Source organism: Leptonychotes weddellii, chromosome 8, assembly GCF_054177405.1.
Source record: "Leptonychotes weddellii isolate Sample4059 chromosome 8, ASM5417740v2, whole genome shotgun sequence".
Classification (NCBI taxonomy): domain Eukaryota; kingdom Metazoa; phylum Chordata; class Mammalia; order Carnivora; family Phocidae; genus Leptonychotes; species Leptonychotes weddellii.
Genome location: NC_138376.1, coordinates 17966247 through 17990261, shown reverse-complemented (window position 1 = coordinate 17990261; position 24015 = coordinate 17966247). Strand labels below are relative to the sequence as shown.

The 24015-nt window shown below is 39.2% G+C and overlaps 1 protein-coding gene and 1 non-coding gene across 15 annotated transcripts in view; one reads left to right on the top strand and one right to left on the bottom strand.

Annotated features, from left to right (window-relative positions):
• The window catches only part of FARS2 (phenylalanyl-tRNA synthetase 2, mitochondrial), a 471129-nt gene that overhangs the window by 85015 nt on the left and 362099 nt on the right, over positions 1–24015 (top strand). The window lies entirely within an intron of this gene.
• Positions 178–283, bottom strand: LOC115943329 (U6 spliceosomal RNA). Its single transcript, XR_004077913.2, has one exon. It is a non-coding gene; the product is annotated as a U6 spliceosomal RNA (small nuclear RNA).

The following is a 24015-nucleotide window of genomic DNA, read 5'->3' as shown; positions in this document are numbered from 1 at the left end:
GAAAGTGGTCGCTTTTCTGATGAGAGAGTTGTTGCTCTTCTTTTCTTCAATCTCCTGTTGAGTTTGTAGGTGTTCAGAATGGTTTGATCCCTATCCAGCTGAATTCCTGAGAGGAGACGAAATCCAGGTCTCCTACTCCTCCGCCATCTTGCTCCCTTCAGATATTCTGTCCTTAAAAAGAATATAGAACGCTCCACGAATTTGTGTGTGATCCTTACGCAGGGGCTATGCTAATCTTCTCTGTATCATTCCAGTTTTACTATATGTGCTGCCAAGCGAGCACCCCAAGCACCCTTTAATAGGTATTTTAGAAGATGCCCAAATAACAAGGGTTCTCATTGTGTACTTGCTCATGCTTTGTCTCTTTCATTTGCTCTAGCTCTCCTTCCTTCTCTTTTTCCACACCCATTCCTCCCCCATTTCTCATACAGTGTTTTTTGGTGTTTTTTTTTGTTAGATAAATATGTAGGTGGGTGTGAAAAAAATATATGGGAACGATAAACACCAAAATCAAGACACTGATTACCTGGCAGGTGAAGGGAAGGTAAGTGATAATAGGCACCATTATTGTTTGCAAATAATGCCAAATATTATGAGTTTTTTTGGAGGCTGGAAGGATTTTTGAGACTAAAAAGTTTGAGCACCACTGTTCAATCGTTTCAAACTAAATTTTTACCAAACATGTGAGGCATTCATTTTGCAAAGAATAGCAAATCTCATGTGTTTGACAGACCCACCAGAGGGAGCCCATCCAAATCCTATATCTATTTAATCTGATTTAAAAAAAATTAATAAGTACATACCTGGACCGTGTTCAGAGGAGCTATATTTTCCTTTTGTCCCTGGAGAAGCCTTGTCCTGTTTCACCAGCTGTGCCCTGTGTACGATTCCTGGGAGTGCACTCTGAGCACAGTGAGTGCACTGAGGGGCTGTGGAGGAGGTAGGATGCTATGCAATTTATTCTTCACTCTGGGCTGCAGACTCTTTGTTTCCTCAGTGTGTCTTCCTTGTCTCCATTCCCTTTCGATGACTTCCTCTGGGTCAATTTTATCCAGAGTCTTCCTCTTACATACACACATAATGCAAGCCGTACTTCCTTCTGAATTTAAGATTATTCATGATCAGCCTTCCTTTCTTCCTATTTCTGTCTTCAGTATTATTATAAAAAAAAAATTCTCATTGCTTCTTCTTTTTTTTTTTAAATTTTAAGAATTCATGTATCTATCCTGTCTTTGTTTTCTTGGCTGGTAGTTCTTGAACTTGAGTGTCTTAACAAGTCCTGGTCCATGACCAAGTTTTTGCGGATCTTACAGGAAAATTACTGATACAAGAGGAATGTAGCAAGTTTTATAAATGTATGTTTGTTCACTTCAAAGGACTCTTCCTTTTCCTGAGATGATTTCCTTGCTACTTCCTTAAATATTCTTTTATGAAGTGACGGTGATGGTATTTTAATTACCTGTAATTAAATTATTTAATTACCTGTAATTAAAAAGTCTGTAATCTGGTGTTTTTTTCTTTAAATGTAAAGAATAAAGGACAAAATAAAGCATTGCCAAATTTATCTTAGTTCTAGAATTCTTTGAAATTTTTACCAGCCTATGAAATACAAAGTAAAGTCTTATATTTCTAATACACGTATGTCTTGATAAATGAAGACAATTGAGAAGTTGTAAATGTTCTATAATTAATAGTGATTCATGCATATTCACACAGAAACAAAGGGGAATGTTTATATAGAAGAGGTGAGTAAAGGTATACAGAGAAGTTAGCTTTGATATAATTTGGACCACAACACATTACTGAAATACTACTTCATTCAGAGGTCCAGTTCATATTCCATCCCATCTCAACTGCCTACTCTTTAAAAATAATCATTGGCATTCCCCATTTCTTCCTGTAGGAGTATGGTTAAGGGGTTCCCTACATGGATTGTGCTCCTTGCCTGTAATTATTCATTCCAAGTGGAGTGGATAGCCTTCATTTTGAACAACCCCTTTGGCATCCTTTGTGGTTCATCCTTGTTAGAAAACCACTCTCATTTATCATCAGAAAATTTCATTTTTGCTCCCTTTGATATTCTCTCCCACCTTCCAGATGGTTCATTAGAACCCTCCTGTTTTTGGGCTTCTTTTCCTGAGCTTCCCCACTGTTACTCTTGTGGTGAGCCAAAGGTAGTCTCTTTATTCCTGCTTTCTACCCTGAAACACTTTTCTATCATTCAGTGAATGACAAGGTTTTATTCTCCACCATGCGGTTATTGGGTTTCCTTAATAGCCTCATGTGGAGGGGCTTTATTGAAGGCACTTTTATTTGGCCTTGATAGATTATAGTCACCATGTTTCCCTAATCTCCTCTTTAAACTCTTTTAGGAAGGACTCCTTCTGTCAAAGACACACTTAAATTGAAATGGCTTTTCTTTTTTTATATTCCTTTTCTCCACCCGAGTGTTTACTTAGGTATGTCTCTTGACAGTGAAGCAGAAGGCAACTGGTCACAGCCAGGAGTCCACAATATATTGGATTTGAGTAATACCCCATTATTGGAGGACAAAGAAGGGTGGTTTGGAGAACCATTTAAAGAGAGACCAGTCTGTTTTGTGTGGCACAAGGCTTTTGCAGATCATTTGTTCTTGCTATGACAAAATAGAAGCTCATAGCCTCTTAGCCTGAGACCCTGTCACTTACCTATAGCATTATGACCCTCACTGAGCTTTCAGTACATCCCGCCTTGAACTTTTACTTTGTATATGTCTGGTTTTTCCAACTGGTTGGTCACTTCCTTAAGGGTGTCTCCTGTTCAGCCCAGGATCCTACACAGAGTAGAAGTTGGTAAATGTGGTGTTTGGATGTTTCCTTCGTTCTGGTCTGCCAGCCTCCAGTCTGCAAAGGATGGCAGCTAATGTAGTTAAGTGCATGGCAGTTCACCTGTCAGCTTTTCTGGCTGGGCATTCTTAGAGCTATTTCTCATGTTCCAGCCTTCCAGAGGAGCAGGTGTATCATTCAGGGCTGGATTGCAGGGCAGAAACCACATAGTAATGGATCAGGGAAAGCTCAATTTAAAGAATTATTAACGATAACGTAGAAAATTGGGGCAATGAGGGATTAGCTAGTAAGAAGTAAAGAGAACTCTAGAGAACATAGAACTCGCAGATAAATGAGCAGCTGCTACCCCTAGGACTGACACTCAACCCCTTAGGAAGAGCCCTCTGCCCCACCCCCCAGCTGTGGCTCACTGAATGGCACAGAGGTGGTGGTGGTTTCATGCTGGTGAAATTGCTGGATATCCACATTCTGGAATTTGTTGGAAATCTGCTTTTTGAGGGGTCAGGGAAAGCTATTTGAGTGTGGTGTCTTATAGGAAGCACTCTGCTATAAAATTGCCTAGGAAGGGCCGTGGAGGAAGCAGCTGTCCGCTGTGGGAGCTCTTGGGGAGCTGAGTGCTCCTGCTTACGCTACAGGACACCTGGGATCCAGCAGGAATCCCTTTGTGATGTGTGCCTTTTCGGGGACCTCTACTGACAGAGCTTAATATTGTGCTGCCGGCAAAGGAAAAATATTTGAAGGGCCCAACTCAGTTTTCACAGAGCAGTCAATGGAGGATTGATTTGTGGCTGAGAGGCAATACATTGATAACTAGCACAGCCAGCTTGCTCCTTTTCCCGAATATCTAGAAGTCTTTAGGGAGTTAGACTGTTACTCACCAAATAAATAGGTTGCTAGGGTAAGTCACATTTAGGGAGGCACAGACTTTTGCCCTTGATTCTAACTTAAAATTTCTGAATATAATTTAGGCTGTGGACAAGCTGTCTAGTTGCTTGTTCTTAGTACATGGGTGCATAAAGGACAGAGGATATTCTGAAGGGTAAAAGCTGGAACCAGTATAGGATCCAGAGAAAAACAGATGAATATCCTCCACATCTCATTCCTTGAAGATCTCAGGAAAATCATTATCATTTACATTCTGCATTTGCTGTTGGAGGCCAAGAGGGCCTCGTTAGGTTTTACTGAATCCACATAATTAGAGTAGCAGTATTTTTTGTACTAGCTGAAGTGATGTGTGAAAGTAGCAAAAATATTTTCACAGTGATATTATGCTCTTTCACAGTAGACTTCACACCTTGCTGGAGACTGCATTTCTTTGTGTGGTGCACATTACAGAAACCTACTTTCTATGGAAGGGGTGGTGTAATTTCACATTTTCAGCTTGGTAGGTACAGGTGGGAAGGTAATGAGAGGGAGTTTGCTGTACCATCCAGCCTCAGAACCAGCTAGTAACCCGTGATATGCACATCTTCTTGAATTGTCAGTTCAGATACTTGAGTCTGCTCTTAGATGGAAAAGATGATGCTCCTGCTATTTGACTGACACTTTAGGTGTCTTCTTTCTGAAACTTTGTCCTCAAATCTTCTGTCTAATGTCATCCCCCAGACTCATCCTGGGGTAGGTCTCTGAAATTACAAACTAGTTAATATGAATGAATTTGAAAGATAAAACAGAGTTTTCTTAAACTAGATATATCATTTAAAGACAATGCTATTTTTCACCTATATGGAGACTTTCTATAATGTTGTATATATGATTGATAGCATTTCGTCATTGCAATGATTTCTAGCCTTTTTCTTTACTATTTGGGAATATGCTGAGAGATTTGGATACTGCACACACACACACACACACACAAGATTTTGTATGTAGTTTAAGGGGTATGATATGTTCCTGGATTAGAAGTTACTGTCAAGGAGATAGTTCAGTCTCCATGTCGATAATGCCCAGCCTATCTGTAGTAAACTGGAAGAACTGTTGTTCCTTATTCCCTTAGCATTTCTCTCTTTCCACTTCTGCTGTTTCTTATACTACCTGTCTTGGATTGCATTGGGATCCAGGTTGGGATTATGTTTGATGGTAGATTACATGAACAGCAACAGAAGTGAGGGTTACGTTAGCCATAGGAGGACAGAGAATGCTGCCTAACTTGGGAATGACCAGATGTTGGCTGTTGGGGTGAGTGGAGGATCAAGGTTGAAGAGCTAAGAGTCAGAGGCTGTCTAGGAATAGGTGGGTGACTTGAATGTGTTTGGGGAAGCCAAGGGAACAATTTCTGCCTAAATCTGAGAGCCTTTATCTTGGGGCACAGGACATTCCTATGTAGTGACCATTCCAGATCCAAGAAATGGAAATATTTGTTCAATGTTTGGAAGCTTGTAAGGTAGAGAGCCACCTTGAGATTGGACTCAGGTACAGAGTTGGGTGGTATGGGTCTTGTGGGGAGCAGATCTTAGCACACATCCAGTAAAAGGTGACTCTTGGAGGCCTGGCATGTGTTGGGGTTTAGATAATTCATGGTATGTTTCATTTAAGGTTAATGACCTAGGCTTAAATCAAAACAGAGAAGGGTTTACATGAGACAAATGGAAAGAATAACTTTCTCACTGTAAGAATTATGAGTGAGAGGCAGTTTCAAAGGGATTTGGGATCACCTTATCATCCAGGTGATGTTTCTCAATATTTTAAGGAGATCGACTCTTAGTGAGGTGAACGACCCTCAGTTCAGTTGCCCCAACTCTGTTACCCTTTCCGTGCAAAAACTTGGGATAACAATGATGTGTCATTTCTTAGAGAATTTGGTGGTGGGACCATGTAGAATATGTATCTATCTGCTTTGATAATAGTGGTATAAATGATTCTTATTTGAACCAAAGTATCAAATATAATTTTAAAATCTAGTTGTTAGATGTTGATTCCATCATGCATCAATATATACTATAGCATTTGTCAAATAATCCACAATAAATATATCCACAGTGATAGGACTAACAGTGATTTATTGTTCAAAAGCTCTACCAGCATTTGACATCTACAACCAACCTAGGATACCACTGAAGATTAACTGATAGTCTCCTCCTAGTGAATTGTGGAGATTCTGACTTTTCAATGTGCTCCAGGGCTATAAGAGCTTGTCGGTGTTGTCTTTTTATGTTAGTCAGGATTCTCTGGAAACAGAACCCTAGGGTGTGTGTGTGTATGTGTGTGTGTGATTTATATAAAGTGATTTATTGTAAGGAAGTGGCTTACATGATTATGGAGGCTGAGAAGTCAGACCACAGAGAGCCAGTGATAGAGTTCTAGTCTGAGTCCAAAGCCATCCTTTTCATGGTATAAGTTCCAGCTGAAATCCACAAATCCAAAGGCAGAAGAAGACTGTCATTCTGCCTCAAAGACAGTCAGGCACAGGGAAAAAATTGTTACTCAGCCTTTTATTTTATTCTGGCCTTCAACAGATTGAATAAGGCCCAGTCACACTGGAGAGTGCAATCTGCTTTACTCAATGTACAGATTCTGCTAATCTCATCTAGAAACGTTCTCATAGACATATCTGGAAATCATGGTCAACCAAATATGTGGGCACTCTTGACCCAGTCAAGTGGACATGTAAAATTAACCACCACACTCTTCTTGGGCAGCCAGAGTTTGTAGTGGCATGCTGGAAGTCCCTAGTCAATTCTCCTAAGTCCTTAGTTTTGTTCTGTGGATGCCACATTTTAAAGTAATTCCTAGTAAACAACGTAGTCAGTTACTAGTAAGTAACCTTTATTTGCACATAAAAGTGTGAAAGTATGAAATTTTGCATTTTTCACCCTTTGGGATTGAATAGAAGACTTGAACTTTTGGGTTGTTGGAGCCCATCTATGGGTCTTGGCCTCATAGATGGAAAATGTTTCTGGTAGCAGTGCCTGTTACTCTGGAAATATCACCTGCTTTTGAGCTGGTGTGAGGGGAGTCAAATCCAGGCTCTGCAACTTACTTACTCTCTGGTGACCTTAGATAAATGACTTAATCCACTTTGAATCTTGGTTTCCTTAATTAAAACAAGCACAATTCCTGAGTTGTGGTTAAAGAACTTAGCATGATTCCTGACAAGTGGGAGGTGCCTGACAAATGTTCACTCTCCAGCCATCCCCTTATATTAACATAAAAATAGATGTCTGCCCTTTCTGTGTTGGTTAAGTATAGATCCATCTGTGTATCAACATGAATCAGGTACTTTTTAGGTCCTGCTTTTTAGATCTGATCTACTTTTACTTTTCTTTTCTTTCTTTCTTTTTTTTTTTTTTAAAGCCACTGCTATCTTTTCTGTTGACTGATTAGTAATATGTCTCCTGTCATCTTCCTTTAGAGTGGTGATAGAATTTAGATGGGGCCGTGGTCCTGTTACATTTCACCCACTGGCATCGTGAATGAGCTGTTTAGCCACCTGAAGAAGAAAATGGAATCTCTTTCTCTCTGTTTTATCTGTCATTATGACCTAGGAAGAGGGTGACAAGAGATCACCTTTTGAAAGGTGACAGCAGAATGGATGACGTTTTCTTCCCCTTTAAATGGGGGTTGTCACGAGAACCGGTTCTCGCCAGGGCCGGCTGGCTGTTTTTTATTGTTGCCATTGTTGCTTTTTGCCTCCACGTGCCCAAACATTTAATCTCTCATGTAGTTTGTGTACAGCTTCACGTATTTCCTTGCTTTGATGGATTGAAGTTTCTGATGTTTTCTCTCTATAGGCTAGAGCTTGGCAAAATATTAATCTACTTCCTTTTCCCATTGGTACCCCTAGGAGAACCCCTAAGAGAAGAAAAGTGCTGAAAAATAAACTTGTCATGATATGCTAGAGTTAATAAAGGCAGGCAAAAAAGCTGACCAGATTTCCGAACTAGCCAGAAGCCTTTGGCAGTATCTCAGGGAAGGGGAGCCGGGAGTCACTGATGACGCTCCCCTGACATCGTTGCAGAGCACAGCCTCTGCGCATGCGGGGAAGACAGCTGTGTGGAGTCAGGTGGGCGCCGACTTGCTGTTCTGAGGATTTCCTGACCCTGGCTTCTTCAGAACATGTGTTTTGTCACTAAACAAGGAAGTGAACAGCCTCTATGATATATTTAACTTGAGTTTTCTCTTATGGAGGCTTCAGTTAGGGGAGATTTGGAAAGATTGTGTTGTTCAGTGGGGACCTGTTTGAGTTTGCAAATGAAGGTCTAGTATGGGGGGTTCCCTGAGAAAGCGTTTGAAACTCGAACTTCTCGTTTGTAGAGCCCCCTTGACAGCCAATATTTTGTTCAACTGCCTGGCAGAAGTTGCTTTTCAACTACCAGTGTATTTTTGTAGTATCTTCCACCGCAGAACACTGACTGTTTCAAATCTCTTCCCATTACTCTACTGGCAGCAAGTTCCATAGCAAGGAGAGGAAATGAGATAAGGAGTAGGGAGAGAAAATAAAGTCTACTTTTGCAGTGCAGAGCTTTAATGCCTTCCCTCCCCTGTGCTAATCTCTGTAACTTGATTAATTGACATGTGGTACGTTACAGAAAATCCAGGGAATGACAAAACTGCTTCAGTATCAATTAGCTAGAACAGGAGTGGACTTCCCACAGAGACCCCTGGACAGAGCTGTATTTAACTGGGCCCTTTCAAACACAAGTCCTCCCAAATGATGAGCAGTAGAAGATTTCACTTAGGGCCCAGTTGTTTAAAGAAATTAAAAACTATGGAAATTAGCAGCTGAAATCCACTTGGATGAGTCTACTATCCCTTTAATATGTCTGTCTCTTCATCTCACTAAGACATCCCAGTCCTTCCTCCAAAGTGATTTGAATACTTAATATTTGCTGAAATGCTTTAGTTGGATTTGAATAACATAATTGAATTTGCTTTTTGCATTCAGGGGGAATGAGGGCTTGGGAGTTCCTATGGTAAGATATGTGAACATGCTTCTTTTTAGAAGTGATTCTTACTTATTGCTCTGCCTGTGAACCAAGAATTAATAAGCAGTGGGCCTGCCAAATATATGGGGCTGTATTCATCAGAATTAGAGGCTTTATCTGTCACTCTCCAGGTGACTGGCTAGTCCCTGGGACTCAGAGGCTATCTGCTTAGTGACAGGTTTTTGTTGAGCTGAGTTTGATATAGATCGCCTTTGTGTTTGGATGCCATGTGTTCTTAGGAACCACAGCAGAAACAGGATCGTTGTAAGCTAAGGTCCTGACTAAGTGCTGTTCCTGTTGTTTATGGCCTGATGAAGGAGACAGATAAATATACTAGAAACTCAACAGTCAGCACAGTGAAAGAGATATGGCCAAGGCACAGGAGGAAATGTTTATCCCTGGGGTAATAGTAGGAGGCTTACCAGAGAATCTTCGAGAGAAGTTTGAAGTTATCCTGGCAGAGAAGCGGAGTTCTGTTCCAGGTTGTGGTAGTAGCATATTTGAAGGCACGAGGAAATGAAACATGTGTCGTGGGGTGGCTGGAGCATGGGGAAGTGATAGAAGATGAAGTTAGAGAGAGGTATAAACTGCTTCATGAAGGGCCTTCTATGTAACTTTGGAATTTGAGCTCTAGTTTAAAAATACTAAGGAGTCTTTAATAATTTTTAAGTATGAGAATGACGTAAGTCAGATTGGCATTTTAGAAAAATAATTCTGTTAGGTTAGCCCATGGAATGGAGCAGTGTAGTTAGCATTGGACATGAGGAGACTGGTTAGAAGATCATTTATAATCATCTGAGAGAAAATCAATGCAGGCCAAGCCAAAGAAACAATAGGGATGACAGATAAGAAAGAATGGACTTGAAAGATGTTAAAGAGGTAGAATTTACCGGATTTGGTGGCTGCACGTAGGGAAGTGAGGGAAAGGGGAAAGTATTTGATCTGCTTTCTTGGTCCCATTGCTAGAGTTTGGGATGACAGGAGGAGAAGTAGGTTCTGGGGTTGGGGTCAGGAGAGCTAGTTGAGTTTGGGATACGTCTCGATGGAGGATTTGCAGGTGGCCTTGTTCAGTAGACAGGCGCTTGGATGTGTCTGGGCCCTGGCACGGTTGCCTAGGATGGAGGTGGAGATTTACGGTCAATGGCGGGAAAGGAAGGAAAGGGAAGCTGTGAAGACGACCAAGAAAGAGTAGCCGACTTACTTGGGCAGAGGGGAGTGGGTGGTAGTAGCATGACATGGGATGACAGGGAGCTTCGTGTCTTTTGTGGACTGTTGAAAGGGAAGAGTTAAATATTTGTACTGAGGAGAAAGAGCCAGAAAAGAGAATAAAAGAAGAAGAGATGTGCGACGATTTCTAAGTAAGAACTTCGGAGGAGACAGAGAGTGATTGGGCGAAGGTATATTCTTGTCACTGGAAGGCCTGGCGCCTGACCAGAGGAAGGTGCTCTTTTCTTTTCTTTCTTTTTTTAATTTTTAAATTACAGTGGACGTGAAGGGCTGAAGGATGACTGCAAGGCAAATGCATTTATTTATTTATTTATTTATTTATTTTTTTAAAGATTTTATCCATTTATTTGAGACAGAATGAGAGAGAGAGAGAGCACATGAGAAGGGGGAGGGTCAGAGGGAGAAGCAGACTCCCCACCGAGCAGGGAGCCCAGTGCGGGACTCGATCCCGGGACTCCAGGATCATGACCTGAGCCGAAGGCAGTCGCTTAACCGACTGAGCCACCCAGGCGCCCCAAGGCAAATGCATTTATAACTGGGAATGGAAGGGGTTTCCTATCTGATGAGTTCTCTTTTTCAGTAAGAAGGAAAGGTCTTTTTTTTTTTTTTTCCTGGCAGAAGTAATGTAGGTGAGACAGACACCTTTAAGGAGTGACATACCTGATTAGTCTCTGAAGTTGACTAGACAGAACAGCTAGTACTTTCTCCAAGGTTTGGTTCTTGACTCAGCACATGCCTATGGAGGCAGTTCTAAATTCATCAGGTAGTTAAGAAGACATGCATGAGCATCTGCTAAGGTGGTTTTAATTCTTGAAGTTATGGAGTCTTTCCTGTTGCTCCTCAGTTGGTTACAAATCATGGTAGCCTGTCTTCTTTCACATTAAGAGTTCGGAATATTGCTCTTTGGGCATTAATCTCTCTTTGGCAGCTGACGTCAAAGGAGTCTGTAGTCCCTATATTCAATTTTGTAATAAACTTTTTATTTTAGAATCTTTCTAGGTTTTACAGAAAAATTGCAGAGACAATACAGAGTTCTGTGTATCCCACACCCAGTTTCCTCTGTTATTGACATATTAGTATGGCATATTTGTCACAATTAGTGAACCAGTTTTTATATATTATTACCTATATTTATTTTTATTTATTTATTTCCAAGCCTTCTTGCTGTGGCCTTTTCAATTATCTTTGGCAGGGAGAGGAATCTTTGTCTACTGATAATTCAGAAACTTGAGTTGAACAAGCAATTTTAATGTTCTCTCTATTGTGTCTTTGGGATTGTCTTATCTTAAACCCTCCTTCTCAGGCGCCTGAGTGTCATTGTCAGTTAAGCATCTGACTCTTGGTTTCGGCTCAGGTCATGATCTTAGGGTCATGAGATCCAGCCCTGCATGGGGCTCCGCGCTCAGTGTGGAGTCTGCTTAAGACTCTTTCTCCCTCTGCCCCTTCCCCCCATGCTTGCTCTCTTTCTCCCTAAAATAAAAATAAAAACCCCAAAACCCTACTTTTTATCTCTTTGAAAGTCATACAATTAAAGAGGTGAAGAAGTCTACAAAGAAAAATAAATATCAACTGGTATCAGTTATGTGTCTCTAATTTATAAAGTATTACTATTCAGTAAATGCAACTTGTTAGCCAAAAATCTTTTATTTATTTATGTATTTATGTATGTCTGTATTTATTTGAAAGGTTTTATTGAATTATTTGACAGAGAGAGAACAAGCAGGGGGAGCATCAGGGAGAAGGAGAGGGAGAGGCGGGCTCCCTGCTGGGGCTCAATCCCAGGACCCTGGGATCATGACCTGAGCTGAAGCAGACGCTTAACTGACTGAGCCACCCAGGCGCCCCTAGATAAGAATCTTTTAAAAAATGGGTTCATAAGGGATAGCAAAGAGTGGTTTTTGTTGTTGTTGAAGAGATTGTGCACCATCGCCAGTGGTCGCAGTTCCCTGTTTTCTTTGCCTCTAGATGGCACTGGTTTTATACTGGCCTATAGTTTTGAAGCTATACAATTTGGAATAAAAAAGTCTCTCTGGTCAATGTTATGTCCGTGTTCACTGATGTACCCTCTGTTTTCACCTACTGCTCGGCAGAACACGGAAGTGGGAACCTCTCTTAGTTCCTGTAAGAGACCCGTAATAACAAAGTCATTATGACCGATGTGGAATTTGCTGATAATTTCGTGAGTAAGAAGGAGGAGAGCATTTGTATCATGTAATCTGCAGTGCAGTCATTCCAGAAAACTTCTGAATGAGACTGACTCCTCTCTGGGTCCCTTTTTCTGTTGTCAGTGGGGAAGGTGTTGTTCTGAGCCATTCTTCTGTGTAGAACTTAGTTCTCTGGCATCCTGTTCCCAGCTCCAAGAAATTTCAAAATCCATCAGAAAGAAGCTTTGTCATGCAGAGCTATTTAATAAGTGTCTCATATTCCGTGGGCACCTTTGGGTTTTCACTTTACCCCCTTCTTATTGCTCCCTCCTCCCCACTCCCAACTGCCAAAGAATTCTCTTTACTTGTTACTCAAAGACTATATTCTTTTTACTTTTTTGCCCCCATCTAATTAAGCTGGTAATCTTTTGAGTCACATCCTTTCCAGTAGAGTCATACAGCTAAATGAAACAGTTTAAAAAATGTCAGCTTGCAGAAATATTTTGTGACTGTAGGCATAGCTTCATTCTGAAACAACGCATCGGCAGACTGAAGTGTTATTTAGGCACTGTTGTTGAGATTTGAAAGCTCTTCCTCCTTTCCTCTTCCTTCTCTTCCATCTCTGCCCTCCTTTCTCCTCTTTTTCCTTCCCCTTCTCCTTTCACTTCCTCCCTCTTCCTCTTTATTAAAATGCTGGTTTGCATAGCGTGAATTCGTAGTTATCACCTCATTTCTCTCTTGTTCTCAGCCTTTCTACCGAAGCTGTTTCATTTGGCTGTGTCACTTGGCAATACTTTCCCATTAACATGATCTTGGATTATATGTTCACTCCTCTTGTGCCTGCATTTGCTACTGGGCAGAGCAAGAATGCTGTCCCACAGGGCTTTAGACTTCTGCTCTATTACCTCAGGCAAAGACTGACTTCGGAACCTAGAATGAGCTGAACTGGTGGCTGATTGGTGTGCCAGCTGGTCAGAACTTCAAATGCTGTTGAAGTGACCTTACCATACTTGTTTTAATGTTCTAAATGCCGAAATGCTTTGTAACTCGAAAATATTATATCTGTTTCAGATGTATTTTTCTGAATGTTGCCTTCTTGTTCCAGTACTTTCTGAGCTTGTTTGGGTTATTCAGAGAGCGAGCCTAATTTTTTCTTTCACCGTGAGGTCAGGCTCGGCGTGACACTTCAGGCAGGAAAGGTGGAGTTACTTCATCAGCGTAAAGAGGAAATTAAAAAGCAAGTGAACATGTGCTCTTGTGCAACCCACATGCTTAACGTATCCTCATTGGATGTCTTTGAGGGACCTTGCCTTTAGGAGCCCCCAGTCACCTCAGGGGCTCCTTGAACAAAGGTTTTATTTTGACTATTTGCTGTGCTGTTTCATCTTTCAGAGTGTTATATGGTGAACAACTATATCATAAATCCATGTCTTTTCTTTCTGGAGGGTTTCTTCTGAACCACTTTTGGAGTTGAGCGCTATTTCTTCTGCTTTCTCACCTCTCTGCGGATCATTTATTTGTTCAACGCTGAAGCACTTCACTTCCACATTTCTACCGCTCTTTTCATCTGGTTCTGTTCTTTCCTTTAGTGAAGAAGGAAAGGGTTGAGGTAACCCGCATCAAGCATGGGTGTCATAACGGGGGCCCCAGGAATGCCTGCCTCCTCGCGCTCCGTTTTGTCTTTGGAAGTATGTGTGGCCTCTGCCATCCATTGCTTTCCTGTCGATGAGGCAGAGCGTCATGCAGCCTCTGTTTGGTTTCCAAGCAGTGCTCCCCAAACAACTGTCCGCACAGATGCCCTTACACATATTCATGCGTTAGAAAGGCAAACCTTAATTACCTTTTGTGGGATTTATTGCACCTCGTGCACTAATAATGATTTATTTAGCATAAACCGTCACTATTTTATATAGGGTGCCTAAAGCAGTATTGGTGCGTGAAATTATGGCAGCTCACCCTTGTTCACGTTTTATATTCACTTCCTAACCCCATCCGTCCGACTCCATGGATTCCTGCTACACAGAAGACGAGATGATAATGTACATGCCGTCGTGGAAATTACCACAGAAACTGGAAGATGGGTCTGTGAGTCAGATTTTTGGTTTGAATTCAGACTCTACCACTTACCATGTGAGTGGCAAGTGACTTAACTTCTCTAAGCCTCAGGTTTCTTAGCTGAGAAATGGGAAAATAATACGGACTGTGAGGATTCAATGGACACATACAGTAAGTAAGGTAAGCACTCAGTAAGGCAGCAAATACAGTGAATGACCCAGAATTGTTAGCCAGTGGTAGGTAGTGTAAGCAGCCGTGGCAGCAGCAAAATTTGTTGTCGGGTCGTTATGTCTTTCACGGGAACTCAGAGGCATGGGGGGTATTTAGCGTTACTGTGAAAGGCAGACTACATAGATTAAACCAATGATCAATGGATATCTTTATTTATTTTTATTTTTTTAAAGATTTTATTTGTTTATTTGAGAGAGAGAGAGAGAGTGAGAGCGTGAGCACAGAGGGAGAGGGAGTGGGAGAAGCAGACTCCCTACTGATCAGGGAGCCCAGCGCGGGGCTCAATCCCAGGACCCAGGGATCATGACCTGAGCCCAAGGCAGATGCTTAACCAACTGAGTCACCCAGGCGCCCCCAATGGATATCTTTAAATGGCTGAATAGAAAAACTACTGCTTTAGCAACCACAGAGCAGTCCTGCATAACTCCATCCTGCTATCATCCAAGCCCCCTTTACACTTGGCCACTTACGATTTCACATAGATGTATATTCTTCTTCTGACCATTTGCTTTTTTATTTGCTTTTTAAATGTGTGTTTAAAAGTCTGGGCCATTTTGAAAAATCCCTTTGACTCTCTAAATTTTAAATTTAATTGGCTTTTGCAATGCACTTTAAGTTTTGAGCCTGATTGGAATTAATTTCTCATATTCATTCTTTTCTCATCTGTGAACTACTTGCCCTGGCTTTTGTAAGCAATTGCGGTAGTGGTGGAATTTGTATTCTGGGTCATTTGGGTTTGTGCAAGGACACTTAAGAAAATGTCAGAGAAATAGAAGAAATCCTAGTAGAAAAACAAATGACATAGCCTATTGTGTGCAGTTAATGGAAATTAAGTTTAATTTCTTCAACAGTGGATGTCTCTGAAACATAAAGCTAAGAGAGAGGCAGCCACTTAAAGGTCCCTGGAATCAGGGGTAAGCTGCGTGTTTTAGTCCCAGCGTGGTGGCTAATTGGCTCAGTAATTTTAGCTTCTGTGGATCTTACCCTCTCTGGATTTCATTTTCTTATTTCGAGTTGGTTTTGTTGATCTGTAAAGTCTCTTCCAGTTCCAGTATTATATTTGCTCTAGAAATAGTAGCTGATTTGTTCACATGGTTTTATTCTTTTGTGTTGTATTGTGCAGATGGCCTTACAAATTACTGCTTTTCTTTCTTTGAGAGTTTTTCAAACTTGAGACATTAGTGTATGTTACAAGTGTTTTTTGGTTATTCCTCTATACTGTATATACTATTAGATATTAATAATTTTTAAAAAATAGTCTTAAAGTGTCTGAATTCTTTTACTTAGCATTGTCCTAAGCTCTACTATCTCTGAAGTTATGGGTTTGATATGGGAGTGACATATTTTTCTAGTACACAATTAAACTAATACATAACTATTAATATATTTACTTGTATACCTCCCTAAATCTTAAAAGAATATATGCTGCTTTTGAGGAAACATGGGTGGGTTTTGGGTTTATTATGTCAACCATCCCTGTCCTCCCCTAGCATTTTTGATATGTTTTCTGTACCTGACATGCCAGTGTTCTGATTGATCTATTAAAACTAGATTGGCCACAATGAATAATGGAAACCTTTAGTGCACAAATAGACTCCCAGAATTATGATATGCTAACTGAAAGCTTGGGCAAGACACTCTGAGGGATTTATATTCCACTTGTGTAAAATGTTCATAGCAGGAGTGGGAGGATTTGTGGGTGATGGTGGGGAAGTTCTTATGACAGATGGAAAAGGATAATGAATGGATCAAGAAACTGCTCTTTAAAAAATAATAATACACCTTACAAGTATGAAGTATGGTTAATATTACCAGCAAGAACATGACAGTTGGAGAAGGGCACTCTCCTCCTTTGTGAGCACACACAGTAGGGCTATCATCTTGCGTAAGACCAGAGAACAGTCATGGTGCTCATCTTTCACCTGTTCAACAGCGTATTTGTTTAGTGTGTGTTATGGAAGGTCCAGGATTGATGAGACATCCTTGAGCTTTGTGTTCTATTAGGTTGAGAGAATATTTACTTTAGCTTTTGTTTCCCTTAGTTTTGACCCATGAATACCCCAGGAGAATTACTACATTGGCCTAAATCTCTGACTTTAGGTTCTGAATTCCTAAATGATCAAGTATCTCTTGTTTGTGTGAGTGGAAATTTGAGAAAGGATTCCGTTTGTTCCTGGTAACAGTGGAATGACATTGGTGTCCCAGAATGAGGGGAACATAAAGCCAATTAAATGCATATATATGTATATACATAATATTACAATAAAAGCATATGGATATTACTGTTCACACAGAACCTAAATATCCAATTAAGAAATATCTAATTGGATGGCATTTGATGAGAAATATGCTGTTTTTCTTGTACCTTTTGTAAGTGACATGAAGCAGGGGCCATTTGTTTTTACCTCCAAGTGTCACTTTGAAATATCCATATTGTTAATAAAAAAGTCAGTTTTTATTTTTTATTTATTTTTATTTTTTAAAGATTTTATTTATTTGACAGAGCAAAAGAGTGAGCATAAGTAGTCAGAGAGGCAGGCAGAGGGAGAGAGAGAGAAGCCGACTCCCTGCCGAGCAGAGAGCCCAACTCGGGACTTGATCCCAGGACTCTGGGATCATGACCTGAGCCAAAGGCAGCCGCTTAATGACTGAGCCACCCAGGTGCCTCCAAAAGCCAGTTTTTAAAAAATTATTTTATACATTCATTGTCCTTAAATAAAGGTGGTATAAAAGGATTCTTTCTTGTAGTGCTCATTAATTTTTTACATAGCACTCATTTTGACATTTGGAGTGGTACAGGAGCCATATTACATCTTCTGAAAATGGTGATCTTCATCTGGTACCCTTGGTTTTGTGGCTACCACCCAGAGAACAATCATTTGATAGCCTGGCTCTTGTGGCCAGTGGGGCTTGTGTTCATGGGTTTAACAGGACGGTAGCAAAGAAAGAAACAGTTCTTAACTGGCTGTCCTCCTACCTCCCCAGTCTTCCCTTGAAAGAAATATATTTGCATACTTTGGAAGTCACAACCTTACAGTCTGGCTTCTGAAATCAGCCTACATCTAGGTGCTGACTGACATCCTCTCCTTTGGGTCAATGACAGGTCTTGAACATCTTCAACTACTGGGAGTCACTAAGAACAAACAAGGCTGCTTGGACAATCACAAAGGTTTGAGAAACAACCTAGAGCTGGGGCAGGGTTGAATGATAAGGTTCACCTCCTACACAAGACCACTCCATAAACAGTGGGAGAGGGGGTTGTTTTATCTAATGCACAGAAGCCAACACAGAGAGTTAGGAAAATGAAGAAACAGAAAAATATGTTCTAAATGAAAAAAACCAAGATAAAACCTCAGAAAAAGACAAGAATGAAATGAATGAAACATCCTGTTTGATGAAATGAAACAAGAGATAAATGATTTACCTGAGAAGGAGTTCAAAGTAATGGTCATAAAGATGCTCACAAGTTTAGGAGAACAATGCATAAATGAAGTGAGAATTTCAACAAAGAGATAGAAAATATGAGAAAGTACCGAACAGAAATCGCAGAACTGAAGAATAGAATAACTGCACACAAAAATTCAACAGAGGGTTCAAACAGCAGACTAGATGAAGCAGAAGAAAGGATTAGTGAGCTTTAGTGAACTTAAACACAGGACAGTGGAATTCATCCAGGTGGAGGAGCAAAAAGAAGCTGTCCTTCAGAATTGAAGAAAAGATAAGAAAAAGCTGAAGGAGTTCATCTAGACTGGCTTTAAAATAAATGTTAAAGGGACTTTCTTAAGCTGAAATAAAAAGGTGCTAATTAGTAACAGGGAAACATAAAAAAATATAAATCTCACTGATAAAGTTAATTATGTAGTTAATTTCAGAATAATAATATTGTAGTGTTGGTGGGTTAATCACTTATAAGTCTAGTATGAAGGTTAAAAGACAAAAGTAGTAATAACTATAACTACAGTAATTTATTAATGGATACACAAGATAAAAAGATGTAAATTGTGACATTAGAAACATAAATGGGGGAGTAAAAATGTAGAACTTAAAATAAATTGTTACAACCCTACTACATTTTATGTAAGCCTCTGGGTGACCACACAACAAAAACCTGTAGTAGATACACAAAAGATGAAGATAAAGGAATCTAAGTATACCACTAGAGAAAATCATCAAATCACAAAGGAAGAGAGCAAGAGTAAAAGAAAGGGACAAAGGAATTACAGAACCACTAACAAAATGGTAATAAGTCCATACCTATCAATAATTATTTTAAATGTAAATGAAAATCTTCCAATCAAAAGACATAGAGTGGCTAAGTGGATAAAAGAAAACAAGACTCAATATATGATGCTTGTAAGAGACTCATTTCAGGGTTAAGGACACACACAGACTAAAAGTGAAGGAATGGAGAAAGATATTCCATGCACATAGAAACCCAACAAACGCTGGGGTAGCTATACTTAACATCAGACAGAATAGACTTTAAAAAAAGACTGTAGTAAGAGACAAAGAAGGTCATTATATAATGGAAAAGGAGATCACTCCAAAAGAGGATATAACATTTGTAAATATTTGTACACCCAACATAGGAGAACCTAAGTATGTAAAACAAATATTAACCCACCTAAAGGGAGAAATAGACAACTATACAATAATAGTGGCGGACTTCAGTACCCACTGTCATTAGTGGGTAGATCATGCAGACAGAAAACCAATAAGGAAACATAGGACTTATAACTATACATTAGACTGGATGGTCTTACTAGACATTTACAGAACATTCCATCCACTACAAGACATGTTCTTCTCAAGCACTGATGAACTTTCCCCAAGATAAGTCATATGTTAGGCCACAGAAGAAATCTTAATAAAGTTAAGAAGATTGAAATTATATCAAGCATCTTTTCTGGTCACAATTGTATGAAACTAGAAATCAATAAGAGATGAAAACTGGAAAATTCATAAACATGTGGAGATTAAACAATGTGCTACTGAACAGCCAGTAAGTCAAAGAAGAAATCAAAAGAGAAATCAAAAAATATCTTGAGACAAATGAAAATGGAAATACAGCATACTAGAACTTATGAGATGCAGGGAAAGCAGTTCTAAGAGGGAAGTTCATAGGGATAAACATCTAAAATTCAGAACTAAAAAATATTTCATACAAACAACCTAAGTTTACAATGCAAGGAACTAGAAAAAGAAAAATAAATGAAGCCCAAAGTTAATAGAAGGAAGGAAATAACTAGGATCACAGTGGAAATAAGTGAAATAGAGGCTGAAAAGTAAATAGAAAAGAACAATGAACCTAAGAGTTGGTTTTTTGGTTTTTTTTTTGAAAGAGAAACAGAATAGACACATCTTTAGATAGACTTACCAAGAAAAAAAGTGAGAAGACTCAATATAAATAAAGTCAGAAATGAAAGATGGGCTGTTACAACTATATTTTAGAAATATAAATTATAGGACTATTATGAACAATTGCATGCCAACAAATTAGACAACTTAGAGGAAGTAGACAATTTCCTAGAAACATACAATCTAACTAACACCGAATTATGAAGAAATAGAAAATCTGAACAGACATGGGGTACCTGGGTGGCCCAGTTGGTTAAGTGTCCCGACTCTTGATTTCAGCCCAGGTCTTGATCTCAGTCTTGTGAGTTCAAGCCCTGCGTTGGGCTCCATGCTGGGTGTGGAGCCTACTTAAAAGTTAAAAAAGAATCTGAACAGACCAATAATGAATAAGGAGATTGAAGCAGTAATCACAAACCTCCTAATAAACAAAAGTCCAGGACCAGATTGCTTCACTGGTGAATTCCTCCAGGCATTTAAAGAATTAATACCAATCCTTCTCAAATTTTTCCAAAAAACAGAAGAGGAGGGAGCACTTTTAAACTCATTTTACAAGGTCAGCGTTACCCTGCTGCCAAAACCAGACAAAGACAATACAATGAAAGAAAATTACAGTCTTTTTTTTTTTTTTTAAGATTTAATTTATTTATTTGACAGAGAGAGAGCACAAGCAGGGGGGGAGCGGCAGGCAGAGGGAGGAGCAGACTCCCCCCTGAGCAAGGAACCCAATGCGGGACTTGATCCCAGAACCCTGGGATCATGACCTGAGCCAAAGGCAGATGCCCAACCAACTGAGCCACCCAGGCACCCGTACAGTCGTTCTTTAGAGATATTTCAGGTTCAGTTCCAGACCACCATAATAAAGTGAATATCACAATAAAGTGAGTCAAATGATTTTTTTGGATTCCTAGTGCATATAAAATTTATGTTTGTGGTATACTGTAGTCTATTAAGTGTGCAATAGCATTATGTCTAAAAAAATCCCCAATGTACATACCCTAATTAAAAATTCTTTATTGCTAAAAAATGCTAAGCATCCTCTGAGCTTTCAGTGAGTTGTAATCTTTTTGCTGGTGGATGGTCTTGTCTCAGTGTTGCTGGCTGCTGACCGTTTAGGCTGGTGGTTGCTGAAAGTTGGGGTGGCTGTGACAATTTCTTAAAATAAGACAATGATGAAGTTTGCAGCATCAATTGACTCTTCCTTTCACAATTGATTTCTCTGTAACATGCAATGCTGTTTGATAGCATTTTACCCATAGTTGAACTTCTTTTAAAACTGGAGTCCATTTTCTCACCCCCTGCCACTGCCTTATCACTAAGTTATGTCATATTCTAAGTCCTCTGTTGTCATTTCAACAGTCTTCACGGTATCTTCCCTGGAGTAGGTGCCATGTCAGGAAACCACGTTCTTTGCTCCTCTGTAAGAAGCAACTCCTCATCTGTTCAAGTTTGTCATGCGATGGCAGCAGTTCTGCCCCATCTTCAGGCTCCAATTCTAATTCTAGTTCTCTTGCTGTTTCCACCACACGTTACTTCTCCAATGAAGTCTCGAACCTTCAATTTGTAAAAAATGCAATTTCTGTGAAGTGTAAGAAGATGAAGCACAAAAAATGAGGTATGACTGTAGTACAAGCTGTTATCCCTGTTGAGCATCGATGCAGGAATCCCCAACAAATATTAGCAAACTGAATTCAACAGTGCATTAAAGGGATCATACACTGTGGCCAAATGGGATTTATTCTAGGGTTTCAGGGATGGTTCAACATCTGTAAATCAACGTGAGACACTATATCACCATAATGAAGGATAAAATCATATGATCTCAATAGATGTAGAAAAAGCATTTGACAAAATTCAACATCCGTTTATGGTAAAAACTCTCAACAAAATATGTATAGAGTGTATGTACCTTCATGTAATAAAGGCCATATATGACAAACCCACAACTAACATCACACTCAATGATGAAAAACTGAAAGCTTTTTTTTTTTTGTTTTTCTTTCTAAGATCAAGAACTAGACAAGGATGACTCTTCTTGTCACTTTTATTTAACATATTACTGGAAGTCCTATCCAGAGCAATCAGACCCAAAAAAGATATCCAAATTGGAAAGCAAGAAGTAAAGCTATCTTTATTTGCAGATGACATGATATTATTTATAGCAATTCATAAAGACGCAGCCAAAAAACTGCTAGAACTAATTAATAAATTCAGTGAAGTTGCAGCATGAAAAATCAATATACAAAAATCTGTTATGTTTCTATACACTAGTAATAAACTGCCAAAAACAGAAATATTAATTTGGGTTAGTACCCAAAATATATAAAGACTCCATAAGAGTCAATTAAAAAAATCAATTAAAAATATGAAGAACTGAAGCTATGTAAATATCCTCTTTCTCATTATATTTAGCCCTACTAACTTTAGAATCCATTGATAATTATTGCCTGAAATGATTACTACTTTGGTGTTTGTCAAATGGTCATTTTCTTTGTCCATCATTTCTTCTTAAGTTGTTTAGAATTTTATTATTAGGAAGGCCTTTACCTTCTCTCATATATATTTATTCAATTAATTATATCAGTACGACTTTGTGGATATTTATTTTGTGGGTTATTGTTCCTTACTAAAATTATTTATTTTGACCCCTGTTTGGCCATTGGGAGCCCCTTCAAGTAGTCTCCTGTTTCTTTTGACACATTTACATCATTTTTTGGCCCCACATCGTATCTCAGGTTCATGGTGTGCTTTCCCTGCCCCAGCCCTGGAATCATTCATTTTTTTAAGGAGCCCTGCTTTTTCATTAAAAAATGGTGTTTAGAAACCCAGCCTTGATTATATTATTGCTATTGGGATGTCCATTGCTTCTGTCACTGGCCAGAACTAGGAAATAGATGTACAGGTACTTTTATTTATTTATAAATCTATCTGTGTATGTGTAAAAAATATGAATTTATATGGATACCTCCATTCCATCTCATTATGACATGAGTCTTTCTAGCCCTCCTCATGTTTTTGTTTTTGGACAGAGTTAATAACCTGGTTCTCCTTATCCACAATATATTTGCTTACTTGATCAGTTCTAGAATAAACATTGGGCAGTTTCAGAAATGTTAACATATACTTCTGTGGAAAAAAAATTTACATGCTGGCATACAGTATTTGCTATTATTTTGTGTTTAAGAAAATAGTTAAGATAACTTTTCAAATTTACTTTGGTCAGTTCTTTTCTACCCTCTTCAGTATGGCAGTGTTATTTATTAAGAATAGAATTATCTCTGTTGTTACTGATGGTATTCCATTTTGAGTTCTCAACATATCTGGGTGGATTTTAATTATTATTTTTAATTTTTTGAGTAGATAAAATATCATCATGATTCTAAAAGTCAGAACTATACAAAAAAGTTTACTTCGAAAAGTTACTCTCGTCTCATCCCCACTCCCACCACCTCCTTCTTTTTACTCTGTTTCCACTCACCGAGTCTTTTCGGTCTGCATTGTGTTACCACCTACTTTCCTTTACAAAATTAGTCTCTTGTGGTTCATCTTTTCTATGCTGTTTTTTCATTTTTGTTTTATACAAATGAACAGATTTGTGTACATTTTATAATTTTCCCCTTTTTTACATGAAAAGCAACATAATTGACTTTTTAAAAATATTTTATTTATTTATTTGAGAGAGAGAGAACAGAGAGGGAGAAGCAGACTCCCTACTGAGCAGGGATCCCGATGCGGGGCTTGATCCCAGGGCCCTAGGATCATGACCTGAGCTGAAGGTAGATGCTTAACTGACTGAGCCACCCAGGTGCCCCGCATAATTGATTTTTTTAAAAGTAGCATATGATATGTGCCTTTTTTTGCACTTTGCTTTTTTCACTTAACATTGTACCTTGGGAATCATTGCATATCAGTTCAGAGAGATCTTCATTCTTTGTTGTATCTGCAAAGTATTCCATTGTATGGATAGATCATAGTTTAACTTCTCTGTTATTTTTGGACATTTCTTTGTTTCCAGTATGTTGTAGTTACAAACAATGCTACAATGAAAACCTTGAACATAGGTATTAGTTCTGGAGGTTTATCTTCAGGGTAAATAGAAGTGGAAGGATTGGGTCAGGAGGTGAACACATATGTAGTTTCATTAGATATTGCCAAATTTGCCATCAAAAGGGTTCTACCAGTGTCTATATTTCTGACAACAATCTATGTGAGTACAAGTTTTCCCAAGCCCCACCAGAAGAATGTGTTTTGCTT